This window comes from Balaenoptera borealis (assembly GCF_965194805.1).
Source record: "Balaenoptera borealis genome assembly, chromosome: 4".
NCBI lineage: Eukaryota > Metazoa > Chordata > Mammalia > Artiodactyla > Balaenopteridae > Balaenoptera > Balaenoptera borealis.
Window position 1 is genome coordinate 15809270 of NC_138861.1, and position 15013 is coordinate 15824282.

The 15013-nt window shown below is 34.4% G+C and overlaps 1 protein-coding gene across 4 annotated transcripts in view; it reads left to right on the forward strand.

Annotated features, from left to right (window-relative positions):
- Positions 1-15013, forward strand: part of BMPR1B (bone morphogenetic protein receptor type 1B) — a 409475-nt gene that overhangs the window by 264718 nt on the left and 129744 nt on the right. The window lies entirely within an intron of this gene.

The window sequence follows — 15013 nt, forward strand, 5'->3', positions numbered from 1 at the left end:
CAGTGTAGTTTCGTATTCTGCTCTAAGAATGCTGTGTACAGTCATAATACAGTTAAATGATGTGGGTGGTGGGAATGGCTCTTGAACACTGATTTCATGTCATGTCCTGTCAGTGAATTTCTGTTTCTTCATTCTGTCAGACTTGAAGTCTTCTGATTGGTAAATTCGTGTTTACTTTTTATATTGCTATTAAAACATGAACATTAGTGAGTTTATAGTGGAGGGTGTTCTAGAAGTGGAATAGGGGAAGAATTCAGATGAATGTGTGAAGATGTTGTAGACACTGTCAAAATGTGCAGCCTGTGAATGTGAGTAACATGGGGTCTTTTGAAAAGAAAGCCAATGTCCATTTGGCAGCGCATTAAAGTGAAATAATGACTCCTTTTGGGAATGGAGAGAAGCAGGAGTGATGAAAAGTAAGAACAGACTTCTTCATGCAAGGTGCAAAGGACTCAGCATTTAGAATTTCTCTGCTTGTCCAAGTGACTTGCTAGGTTGGTTCCTTGCAAAATGTGGTTCTCTAGTAAAGATATTAAATTAATATCTCTTGCTCCACATCAGTAGTTTTTTTCCTGTCATCACATGTAGAACTTTGACACATGCTTCTCTGTGTGACCGTAGTGCGATTGTATATTCATTTATCATCATTGTTTTGCATATCCCAGATTGACATTAAAAGCAGTGGTGCTGAAAGGGACAGAAAGGAATTGTTTTCTATGTGTTTTCTGATTTAGAACACCCATGAAATTTATATACTTATGTGTTTTATGTCTACTACACATGACTTGGAAAGTAATATGTTGCTTTACTATAGGCGTAACTAGATAAAACTTATCTACTGACAGAGTGAAAGTTTCCCTGTTGTTGGTTTTTTAATTGTGGAAGAGAAGCATTAGCGTGGTATTTAAAATTTTTAGGTTAGGTTATAGATGGCAATTATAGTTCCAAAGGGTTTTCTGTATTACATATTTAAGTTAAAAACAAAAATAACATGAAAGCTGTTGTAGAGCTTAAACTGTAGGACAATAGAGATATAAGGAAAAGATAATACTCTGGCATAGGTTTTGTATTACGGTTAATATTCAGGAACCAGCTCATTCTAAAATGGGATAAACCATGTCCAAAACAGCAGGTGGAATAGATCTAAATGTAAAGTAGAGATCTTAAAATGAGGCCAGTAGTTATAGAGTATCATTGTTGTTGAATCACATAAAATTTTAAAAATAATCCAGAATGCTTCAAAATCAGTTTTATTAATTCAGATGTGCTAATCTGATACCTAAATTTAAACTGTATTTTAACATTCATTTAATGCTTGTTTTAGCCTCTGCATCAAGCATTTTCTTTTTACTTTTTCGGGTATTGCCTACCCTTTTATTAATGGGTTTGATTTAGATTTTTGTCAATAATATGTTTATTTTGAAAATGCAACCATGGTTGATCTAGAATGGGCATTACTCAAATTTTTCTTTGCTACTGCCTTTGGGTAATATATCATGATCAATATTGTAATTTCAGTTCTTCATTTAATACCTTTTACTCATTCACTTTATATGTTGCATAAATAACATGATATTCAATCAATGATAATTGATTTCTTATGCCTTTTAAAATTTGTTTTATTTTTATCTGTTCCGGTGTTTTGTTTCTGAAGTACCCTGTGGAAACTTTTGTCAGAGAACAACCTAATAAAATTACTACAATAAAAATAAACTAAAGAAAGTCTTCCCTTTAATCAAGAGAGGAAATAGAAAATTGTGATATTGGTTGACAGTGTCTAAAATGGGATGTAGTTTGGTTGAAGACTGGTTGAGCATTTTAAAACTTGAAACACCATCTCAGTAGTAATTTTGAATTTAATGTCAATCCTGATATTGGTTATTTATCACATTTGTAAATAACATTTCGTATGTAGACATATAAAAATGGATAGGGGATCTTTTGTGTCATGTTTTAACTATCTGTTGAAGTGAGATTAGTGAATTTAGCTCGAAATGTTAATATTAACCTCCTAATGGATCTCACTGCACCTGCTCTCATTTGCTATATGCACAGTCCCTATGCTATACTCCCCTTAGAGGGATCAGTTTCCCACCCCGATGAACCCTTCACTTCCTGCTAACGCCCTCCCATCCCTGACTCTCTATTGCTTGTACATAAAGGTCACCTTTCTTGGCACGGCGAGTCTGATGAGCTTCTTCTTCATCTAGCTGCTACTTTTGTCCTATATTCATCTTCTGCTGTTCCTTCTGGGCTGTTTTTCACACCTCGCTTTTCTCCACCCATGAGAGTATTCCCCTTCCCTCTGTTTTATGCTCCAACATTATTGAATATCTTGTATTTCTCAAAACAATCCATACTGTTTTACTCCTTTCTGGAATTGTTTATGTTGCTTCCTCTATCTTGCAACACCCTCTTCCTGGCCTTTGGCTTTCAGCCTCAGTGAAGGTATCCCTTCCCAGATGCCCTGCCCGTCCACTGTCAGCCTCTGTGGTTCGGTCTCCTGTACAGACAGACCATTGTCACAGCACTTCTGCAAAGTCGACGATAGAGTTTTTGTTTTCCCATATGAGTTTGTGAGTTAATTGTAGCCATGTTTTAAAATTAATTCTTTTATGTTTCTCCAAGACCTAGCATAAAGCAGACATTCAAGAACTTGAACTAAAGAAAAAACTTATCATATTTATTTTAAACCCACTTTTCTTTATAGACTTTTTATTTTAATATAATTTAAAACTTTGATTAATTGGATTGAAGGAGAAGTCCCTTAAGTAGTTGGTAAAGTCTTTTGAAGCAGTAACAATACGTAAAAAATTCATTTCTCTTTCTATCAACAATTATAGTTACGTGTGTTCATCCATGCAAGTAGATATTTATTGAACTCATAAACCATTTGAATGACAGAAGTTCAAAATTATATTGGTCAGCACGTACAAATTCAGGATATATAGCCTCCAGATGTTGTTTAGTTAATTTCATGAAATCTGTCAACAAAATCACCTAGTCGCTGCACCCACATGGACTGCTATGATAAATTAAATGATGCTCTAGCAAGTTGAAGACAGTGTTACACCTTCCAAAAGGCCCAGAGTGAATTTCAGGAGAGAATGGGTCCATCCTCATGTATCCTAAAGAATCACAGAGTGGAATGACTCTCAATGTTACGACTAAAGTTACACCTCCTACTTTTATTTCCTATTGTAGAGAAAGTTAGGAAATTATTTAAGGAAATAATAGAAAACCATGGCTTAAAAAATTCTCAAACCTGAAAGGTGATACTTCATTTCAGTCAGAAGAAGAATTTTCTCCTCAAAATAGAAATGTTGAAAGAAAAGAATGTCAATGTTTTAAAAAGTACTTGAGAAATAACAGCTGTTTCTTTTAGTTCTGATACTCGATAAAATTTTATTTTGTCTTTAATGGTGTTTTATTTCCCCACCATACATAAAAATACAAATTATTTCATGTACAAAGTAAGTATACAAGAATCAAAGGTAAAGCTTTATGCACAATTTAGAGTAATTCACAACTTTTCTTATTTTGATTATTTTTACTTCTCAGTGTGCTCTGCCAGTGGTTTCCGCTGCGGTTGAAGCCTTATAAACCTCTCCCAGCTATTGAATATGACTCTTCTGTTTGTTTAACCTTGAATTGTATCTGTCTTAGGAATGAAAACAAGATTGGTATTTTCATAGGGAAATTTTGTAGCTTTTTAATTTGCTTGGAATGGACCATAATTCAATCTGTAATTTTTCTTCAGATTTATTTTGCCCACATAAGTATTTCTAGTTAAATAGGTATGGATAAGGTGCCTTACCAAAGAGTTATAGGTATAAATTTTATGTATCTTGCTGGCTTATCAAGTAATACAAACGTTATAAAACTGGAAGGGCAGGGGTTTCTATGCTCATGGACTTAGAAATGTACCTTGTTCCCGTAAGCCGGTGATGAGAAAAACCTGAGTTTGCCTCAGTATTAAAGGATTACAAATGTAGAAAACAAACTTATGGTTACCAGTGGGTAAGGGGGAGGAATAAATTGGGAGATTGGGATTGACGTATACAGACTACTATATATAAAATAGATAACTAATAAGGACTTACTGTATAGCACAGGGAACTCTACTCAATACTCTGTAATGGCCTATATGGGAAAAGAATCTAAAAGAGAGTGGATATATGTATAACTGATTCACTTTGCTGTACACCTGAAACTAACACAACATTGTAAATCAATTATACTCTAATAAAATTTTTAAAAAAAGATTATAGCAAAACCAAACAAAGGCAAAAAATAACACCACTACCACCACCAACCAGAAGAGGTCAGAGAACTTTGGTTGGAGTGAGGCATAAATAATTTTGCCAGAACAATCAAGTATTTTATTATTAGCCACTTAGCTGGCCAATCAGTGTTTTTCTGTAGCTATGGATGGCATAGAATTCGTAGAACATGAAAGGAGAAGAATGAATTAATCATGGAAGTGGAACCTTCAAACTCTTCTACTTCAACTGTTTTATTTTATAGATATGGGCAAATATAGTACAAAGTGTTAACGTAACTTGCCAAACATCAGCTTTTAAAGTAGCTACTTAGGATTTTGATTAAAAAAAATACATATTTGTAAGGCCAGTATTTTATCACTGTGGCTTTTCCCATCTGTTTGTAATTGCTCTTTTTATTCTGTGTATTGCATGTAAAGCTTAATTGTTGTATCTCTGTGTTTTGTCTTGTATTAGACTCCTTTGCATTATTTCATAACTCCTGAAAGTTAAAGCCAGTAATTATTGCTTCCAACTGAGATGGAGGACTTTTCCACTCATAATCATAGTTAAAAATATATATATTTATATTTTAATTACAGATATCCTTTCGGGCTTTCCTGATTTCTCCCACTCTCTTGGGTAGTACGGTTAGATTTGTGCTCTCATAAACATTCTCCTTTTCAATAGAACATGGCAGATAGTCCTAAAGCAAAAGACAGAAGCAAATTTAATACTTTGATTCTATCTAAGAGCTTCTCATAGGGAATATATAGTTATATATTGTTCTACAGCTTTGTTTTAAGATGACTCTTCTTTCCGCAGCTGGAAAATTTTTGATTACAACAAAACTCAGAGAACCAAATGTGCTTTTCTAGATTATTTTTACTTTCATCTAAGAGTCTTTTAAAAATGTAAATAATTAAAGGGGCAGAGAGGAGCAAAACAAACTTGTTTTGTGCATGTCATCTTCTTGTAAGACTTTGCTTCTCTCTTCCTGTCTCCACCACTCCCAAAGAAACTGGAGCTCTTTGGTTCCTTCCATTCTCATTAATATTAAGGTCCCTGGAAATAATTGCTTGTATATTTAAAGATGAAAGAGTTCTTGAGCAGATAGCTGAAGGTTGTTCTCAGCCTCAGCCTACGATTTCTATACCTTCCTCTCTCCTTCTCACTCACAACAAAACCAAAGTGATTGCCTCTACCCACCTCTCCAGTCAATGAAACATGTCTGAATATTCCTTAGTAAATATTTTCCATTGGATTGATACTTTTCATTTCAAATATGTATTATCTGTCTTCTCAAACTCTTGCCTGCTAAGAGATTTATAATTGTAAAATCTTTGCTAACATGATAGTGGAAAGTGATGTTTTATTTATGTTTATAATTACTAGTTAACATGAATCTGAGGGGATTATTGGTTATTATTATTTTAATTTTTATGATTAATCTATATATACTTACTCTTTTTTCAGAGGCTGTATGTCTCATTGGTTTAAAGCGTTTTTTTTTTTTAATCAAAGAATCTTGATCCTTTAAAGTCCTGTTGGTTGTAACTGTTTTCATAAGCTTTTGATTACTTTAAAATTTTGTTTTATGTGGTTTGAAATACAAATGTGTTTGAAATATCTTTATTAAAGCTAAACAATATTTTCTTCATCTCCTTTGAAACTTAGAATGCTCTTTACAATTCAGAAATTAAAAACATTTTCTACATTTTTATGGTTTACTTAACTGTTAATTCTGTGATTCACAAGGAATTTATTAACTAATTACTTCAGTACTTTTATTGAATCGTTAGTCCCCTTTCCCACTTTTTTCTGAAGTCAACTTTAACTTGTCCTTCAGTGGTACAAATTTAAATCTTTGTGTTACCTCTCAATTTGTATTCCATTTAAACTTTATCTCTAAGGAATAAAAGTTCATGTTTCATATTAAATAAGATTTAAGCACTGGAACATGTTAGGGTGTTGTGGGACTTGTCATGTTCCTTGAAATTACTGTAGACAGGAGGCTGCATTTATTACTTATGTTAAAGCAGACATAATAAGAATATGAATCTGTGTGAGTGAGAATTTATGCATTAATAATTGTCACCATTTATCAAGGGTTTCTTGATAATATATCTGGCATTCTACCATGAGCTGTAACTCTATGATTTCATTAAATCCTTGTAACAGACCGTTGAGTGACCTCTTCTGATTTTTTTTTCAGGATAAACTGAGACCCCAAGATGTAAAGTAGTTTGATCAGCCTCACATAGCTAATAAATGATAGGGTCATGATGTAAACTCAGATCTGACCAAAGTCCATCTTTTAAGGAATTATTGCCAAATAGAGAATTTATGCTTTTGCCATGAATGTTAAGAGATGCAGGTCTATAGGGGTCAGATGGCAGGAACCTTCCTAACTTGGGTCCATCTATGAAGAAATGAACTCAGGAACAATGACTTTCAAAGTATAGAGGCAAGTCAATGAAATCAGTGATGTGAAGAGCCTTCTATTTTTTTTGGATTAGTGCTGAAGATACAAGAATCTCAAGATGGACAGAAATAACCCTATACTTTAAATCAGTTTAAAATCAGCTAAATTTTTTTTTAACTTCTTCAGATTTTAGTACCTCTATTGATTTTATAATTTTCTTTCATTCCAAGCCAACTTACTCAGTTCTCCCTCATAGGCTTAACGCACAGCACCATTCCCTCCCTCACATACCTGCTTATGACCTTAGCAAGGAAACTGGCACAGAGCTGCCAGGCCAGCAGGCAGTGACTGTTCCATCTGGGTCTCTGGTTTTGTTACTACAGGTTTCATTCAGGGAAGACGTGAGTCTCCCTAACTGGCAGCCTTTGCTATCATCTCTATTTTAAGCTGCTCAGTTAAGGGACTCACAGTTGTATTTACAGCAGGAAAGGAAATTCTAGATGTTTTAGTATTAGAACTCAGTACTTACGCACTAATTGGTTACCTGGAATGGTGCAAAAGGATAGCTTTATCTGCTATGAATGGACTTAACTCATAAATATAGTTTGCATTTGTTTATGTCGGAGGCGGGAATTCCTATATAAAAGTTTATACAGGGACATTTGCCATTTTAGTTGTTTGTTATACATTAAGCTATCGTGAAGGAATTTGTTTTCCTCTTTAACTCAAGGCAAACAATTTTGCTTAAAGATAATATAGGATTTTTTTTCTCCTTGGGTCACTCTGCCCTTTGTTGATACATTGGTGTATCTGTGCCAAGATTTACAGTACAGTTTATTGGAGTTTTGTTTATAGCCCTGCCTTGAACGGTTGAAAATAAATTATACCTTTTAGTTAATAAGCAGGTTATTCTTATATTATTACTTGGAAAAGTATGCATTAGTCAATATCTGTAATAATTAACAGTCTTAAAGATTCTAAGTAGTTATTCATATTATTCCTCCTTTTTTCATTCATCTTTATTTTTAAAAAGTTTTATTTATTTATTTGGTTGCGCTGGGTCTTAGTTGCAGCAGGCAGGCTCCTTAGTTGAGGCACGTGGGCTCCTTAGTTGTGGCATGTGGCCCCTTAATTGCAGCACGTGGGCTCCTTTGTTGTGGCAGGCGGGTTCCTTAGTTGTGGCTTGTGGGCTCCTTAGTTGTGACATGCACACTCTTAGCTGCGGCGTGCATGTGGGATCTAGTTCCCTGATTAGGGATCGAACCCCGGCCCCCAGCATTGGGAGCATGGAGTCTTAACCACTGCGCCACCAGGGAAGTCCCTCATTCATCTTTTTTAGTTTCCTGTTTTACTTAAAGATGATAAGAACTGCACAGTGTATAGTCAGAACATAATTCCCTAAACACTTTCACACATTAATTCTGCACTTAAATATTGGCTTTTTTTGTATGTAAAATTCACTTCATTGAGAGTCTGTCTCTTTTTCATTTCTCTGTATACCACTTTTAACTTCAACAGCAGATTAATATATCATTATTCACAGTAGTAGCTTAGCTTACTAACCTTGAAATTTATTTCTGTGTTTGTTATCAGAGACTTGTTGGCAAATCAAACTTGACAATAATAGGGAAGGAAAGCATGGTGACCTAGGACACACTGTTCTACTGAAGTAATTCATGCTTCTTTGTGTAAAGATTTTTGTTTATTTGTCTTAAATTAGCCAGCATACAATGTGTATGGTCTTTTGAGTTACTCATTAATACTCCACATGTAATGTTTTAAAATTATTATTGGTAGAAATAGATGATTATTTAGAATGATTTTTTTTTTCTTGTACTGTTGCAGTCTAAAGCAGATTGGTACAGCTTTCAAAGCACAAGTGTGAGCTTAAAATATGACTGTGAAGCCATGTGTTCTTAACTAGGGGAGCCGGTTTTTTTGGTCAATTTGAAGCTGTTTTTTTTTTTTTTTTTCTTTTTAATTGAAGTATAGTTAATTTACAATGTTGTATTAGTTTCTGGTGTACAGCAAAGTGATTCAGTAATATATATCTCTATATTTTTTCAGATTCTTTTCCATTATAGTTTGTTACAAGATATTGAATATAGTTCCCTGTGCTATACAGTAGGCCCTTGTTGTTTACCTATTTTATATATAGTAGTTTGTATCTGTTCATCCCAGACTCCTCATTTATCTCCCCATGCGTCCCCACAAACTTTCCCCTTTGGTAACCAGTTTGTTTTCCGTATCTGTAAGTCTGTTTTGTATATAAGTTCATTTGTATCTTTTTTTTTAAGATTCCACATATAATTAATATCTTATGATATTTATCTTTCTCTGTCTGCCTTACTTCACTTAGTATGGTAATTTCTAGGTCCCTCCATGTTGCTGCAAATGGCATTATTTCATTCTTTTTTATGGCTGAGTAATATTCCATTGTATATATCTACTACATCGTCTTTATCTATTCATCTGTTGATGGACATTTTGGTTGCTTCCGTGTCTTGGCTCTTGTAAATAGTGCTGCAATGAACAATTTGAACCTGTTTTTATACTGCATGTTCCCTCTTGTAGAAAAGAAATGTGGTATTTATGCTAACATGATTTCAGTTTCTTAATAATTTAAACTTCATATGATTTGCCCAGAAGTTGAGAATCAATTTTTTTAATTTTGGTTAAATTTTAATAAAATATTTTCTGTGATATACATATGTTTCTGTTTATTAACTGTATATTGTCAGTGGTGTTAATTGATGCTTTTAGAGACATAAGCATACTTCAGATCAAACACTGGTTTGCAGATACCGTAAGGCATGTGGAACACACAGGTAGCCGTTGTCCTCTGCACTTCTACCCCATACGTACTGTAGGAAGGCTCATTTCTACATGTTGAGCAGTTCAACAAACAGGTTGACCTGGGATGACCTGGTGGCCAGTCCGGGATCACCCATCTAGCCAAGAGCCGTGCAGGCTATCAGTCCCCTCTCTCTTTCCCACCGTCTCTTCACTCCCATCCTGCTTCCCCACTTGTTACTATCTTCCTTTCCCTGCTCCCAGTTACCCATCGTACTAAATTGTTACTGATTTTAGCTTCGGCATTTTTCTTACCTTCCATCTTTCATCTATTCCCAATTATTTCAGAAAACATTTTTTTGTGCAATTTGAAGAAAACCTTTCCAGTTTTAATAGAAATATTAATGCCTGGAAGTAAGACAAACTTGTATCATAAAATGTTAAAGTGCGATTAGTATATTTCACAATTTCCCTAAAGTCATTTACTCTCTGGTTTTATAATTAATGATAACTTGGTCAAGATTTTGCCATGAATATTTGTATTTATGACAATTTCATTTAACCCTTACTGTAATTCTGGGAGGTGGTTATTATTGTCCCTATATTTAAGGTGAGGAAATAGAAATTCAAGGTTAAATAATCATGCCTATGATCACACAGCTTGGAAAGTAGGAGACATAGGATTGGAACCGAGTTGTTTCTGACTCTAAAAGCTTTACAGTATAATATATGACTTTCTTTTAAAATAGGTAATTTCACTTTCCTACTCCTATACATGTCTAAAGTTTGAGAAGTAGCACAGAAGTGCAGATGGCTTCCCAGTGTAACAGAGTTCCAAACCAGAGGGCAGCAAGTCCATTTGCTACAAGGAAGACAAGGCTCTCTTGATATTTACCAACAGGAAAAGCAAATCTTATTTTTAGTATATTATTCTTGTTTCATCCAAAGGTTTTCTCACTTTTGTAGCTCTACCAAGGTTTCTTTATGCAAAGAGATAACAAAACAAATACTTAGGAAAGTATATTCTTCCAAATAAATCAATGCTATGCTGCAAGATGTTTTTGAGGCAGGTTAAATCTTCATCTGTAAAGTATAAACTCTTGATTTCAGTTGGACTCTAATAGACTTTCTTATTAGTTTTAAATCACACTGCGATGGCATGGATTTTTAGATCACACCATTATACAAATAGATATTTTCAGATTATTTGGAGATGAGTTATGTTGCTTGTATAGATTAACTTTCTACCTTTGCCTTGCTCTACTTTTCAGGAACTTTATTAGAAATTATGTGGGGCAGGAAATAACATTCAAACAAATAAATTTTATTTTTAGTCTAGTTAAGAAACCTGTTTTTTTTAATTTAAAGACTTGATATCAAAGAAATTAAAACTATAGATAAAACTGACCTTTAGGAATTACCTGTTGATTTTTTCCATGACTGTTCTAACCCTGTATTTGTAAGATATAATTTAAGGTTATAAATTATAACTTCTGTTTGCAAAGTGTTTTACATTTTAAAAGCATTTTCATACCCAGTGTTGCTTTTGACCTTTTGCTCCCCCAAATGCTTTGAAGCAAATTATATGCATCTTATGGATGGAAAAATTAACATGAAGTGAGGGTGGGGTGAAGATCCTAGACTGAAAAAAGCAAAGTGTTTTGACCTTACCAGAATAGTTATTGAACTTGATTAGCTTAATTGTAATATACAAAATGTAAAGAAATAAGTATGTAAGTATATGTTAACCCACACCAGACTCTCGTAGAAATAATGAGTAGCAGGTTTATGTCATTTAAAAAAATTATGAGAGTGTTAATATTGAGAAAATTTTATAAATTTAATTTAGTTGTTTCTGAAATGGAGAAAGGAATTTAATTTTATTATAGTGGCAGAACAGCTGTATTGAGTTTGTGGAATTATGTGGGAGTCTAGTTTGAGAACCACTGAATTATCACATAAAATTCTTAGTCAGTATATACTACAGTAGTAATATTTTCCTCAAGATTTTCATAAGCTGTGTTGGTACGTCAATAAAGAGTTTATAAGGAATACAGCCCTGTTTAAATAAACTGCTGAATGTTGTCTTACACTGTATGGGGTAAAGTGATGACAGTATGACTATGAAGAGTTATATAAACTATATAAAAAGTCATAAGAATTTGGAGTGAATTTACCAAATTGGTTTTCTTTTCTCAAAACTCTATTTGTTCTCACTTTCATCCTCTATAATGGTTTATGGGGGCTTCAACTTTAGTGCATCCATCTATGCAGAAATCACCAGCCCATCTATCCTCTCTTCTTTTGAATCCCAGTGAGCCTGGAATCTAAGTTGCCACTGTAATCATTGATTAGCTATTCATATGGAAAACTATAATTGATCCCTACTCACTTCATTTCATAAACAGAAACAAATTCTGTATGGAACAAAGAATTAACTATGAAAAACAATACCACTTTAAAGTATTTAGAGAAGGATATATTTATTATTTTAGAGTAAGATAAGAATTTCTTTAAACATAAACAGAGCAAACCATAAAAAGATTAATAAATTCAACAGGCTTAAAATTTAAAAAGTATGTTCATCAAAGAGAAAGGTTGAAAACTGGTTTAGTGTGTAGAAGATTCTATAAATTAATAAAGTAAAATCAGCCAATATAAAAATGAACAGGAATTTCAAAAAGAGAAAATTCAGATAGTCAATGAACATGTGAAAGCTTGCTGAGCCTCATTAATAGTTAGAGAAATGTAAGTTAAAACTAGAGTGATATGCTGTTTCATATCCATCATGTTGTTGAAAATATAAAAGTCTGAAATATACCAAATGTTAGTGTGGATGTGAAGCAACAGGAACTCTCATTCACTGGGAATGGGATGTAAAGTGGTACAACTGAATTGGTAGGTTGAAATTGAGCATAGGTATACTCTTGCTCAGCAGTTCCGCCCCTACGAGTATTTCCTGTGGAAATTTCTTGCTTGTGTGCCTTAGGAAACAGGTACAAGATTATTTTTTATTGTAGTCTTGTATGTAATATAATATAGCAAAACACAAATAAAACAAATTTGGAAACAGCCCAACAGAGAGTAGAATGGACAAGTTGGGGAATATTTGTTTACAGTGGATTTAACATAATAGTGAAAACGAGTGAATCTGGAGGACTCCCCAAAACGTAATGTTGAATGAAAAAACAAGTCACAAAGAATACATACAACATGATTCCAGTTGTACAAACTTTGATCAGAGGCAAAACTGAGTAATATATTTTGGTGGAATCATTATGTATGTGATCTAACTATATAAAGAAAATCAAGGACAAAATTAAAACAAAACAGGCTATTGAATGTTCTAGTAGGAGGGAAGGAGTTGGGTTCAGGGAGGAGCCCAGAAAGCTTGGGTGATATGTAAGTGGGTGATCCTTAAAAATTTTATTTAGAAGTATCATTATTAACAGTTATGTATTATAATTGATATATTATTACAAACAGTGGATTTATATTATAAGTAACATTGTAAGTATCATTAATATATTATTAAAATGTAATTATGTAAAGTGCACACATATGAAATATTTCATAGTACAGTAAAAACAATTGGAGGAAAGGATTTCTTCCTTTTTGTCTTCAGAACACCTTTTAAGTTTCAAGTTAATTTTTATCCCGGTATGCTACTTGGCCTTTATTTATTTTTATTATTGTTTTAAATTTTATTTTATTTATTTTTTTATACAGCAGGTTCTTATTAGTTATCTACTTTATACACATCAGTGTATACATGTCAATCCCAATCGCCCAATTCATCACACCACCACCCCCACCCCTGCTTTCCCCCCTTGGTGTCCATACGTTTGTTCTCTACATCTTTGTCTCTATTTCTGCCTTGCAAACCAGTTCATCTGTACCATTTTTCTAGATTCCACATATATGTGTTAATATACGATATTTGTTTTTCTCTTTCTCACTTCACTCTGTATGACAGTCTCTAGGTCCATCCACGTCTCTACAAACGACCCAATTTCGTTCCTTTTTATGGCCGAGTAATATTCCATTATATATACGTACCACATCTTCTTTATCCATTTGTCTGCAGATGGGCATTTAGATTGCTTCCATGACCTGGCTATTGTAAATAGTGCTGCAGTGAACATTGGGGTGCATGTGTCTTTTTGAATTATGGTTTTCTCTGGGTATATGCCCAGTAGTGGGATTGCTGGGTCATATGGTAATTCTATTTTTAGTGTTTTAAGGAACCTCCATACTGTTCTCCATAGTGGCTGTATCAATTTACATTCCCACCAACAGTGCAAGAGGGTTCCCTTTTCTCCACACCCTCTCCAGCATTTGTTGTTTGTAGATTTTCTGATGATGCCCATTCTAACTGGTGTGAGGTGATACCTCATTGTAGTTTTGATTTGCATTTCTCTAATAATTAGTGATGTTGAGCAGCTTTTCATGTGCTTCTTGGCCATCTGTATGTGTTCTTTGGAGAAATGTCTATTTAGGTCTTCTGCCCATTTTTAGATTGGGTTGTTTGTTTCTTTAATATTGAGCTGCATGAGCTGTTTATATATTTTGGAGATTAAGCCTTTGTCCGATGATTCATTTGCAAATCTTTTCTCCCATTCTGAGGGTTGTCTTTTCGTCTTGTTTATGGTTTCCTTTGCTGTGCAAAAGCTTTGAAGTTTCATTAGGTCCCATTTGTTTATTTTCGTTTTTATTTCCATTACTCTAGGAGGTGGGTCAAAAAAGATCTTGTTGTGATTTATGTCAGAGTGTTCTGCCTATGTTTTCCTCTACGAGTTGTAGAGTGTCTGGTCTTACAGTTAGGTCATTAATCCATTTTGAGCTACTTGGCCTTTATCTAGGTGCATGCAAGTTTGAAATTTTTCATAGTTTATACTTAGTACAACTCTTTTGCCTGTTGGCTCTAATGTCCAGGAATTGTATCATTTGCACTGATTTCTCACTGTGTCATGATTTTCTACTGGTAGTATTGTTTTCCAGTGGTGCCTATGCCTCACTGGCTTTTGGTCCTTCGTACATTCATATTTCCTTAGCTCATTGACTCCCATGAGTTCAGCGGCAGGACTTTGAGCCCTGTCTTTTCAGGTTACTTTTTTCCTACAGTGTTTCTGGGGATCCTCAGGAATTTCCGTATTTGTTCACACACATGCCGGGCTACTTCGGGGGCCGACACTATGGCCTTCTACAAAGCCGCCTTTCCTGACTCCAGGCTGCCATCTTCAGTACCATCTTTAGGGCTCTCTTCCTCGTAGCTGAGCCAGACCCCTTCAGTTGGGAGGTGTTGCTGCTTTACATCATTGCTGTTTATCACTATGCTCTAGGTATTTTTGCTGCCACCGTTGATAATGGTGATCTTCCCTGGCCACCAGGTTATTTCTGCATCTCCAGACTGGTTGTCTGCTTGTTCCAGATTGTGGGGTGTGAGGTCTTGTCCAGTACCCATCATTCTCACTAATGCTTGGACCCTGGCAGTGTACACTCTGCTGCAAATTGAGAAGAGGAACAGCTGCCT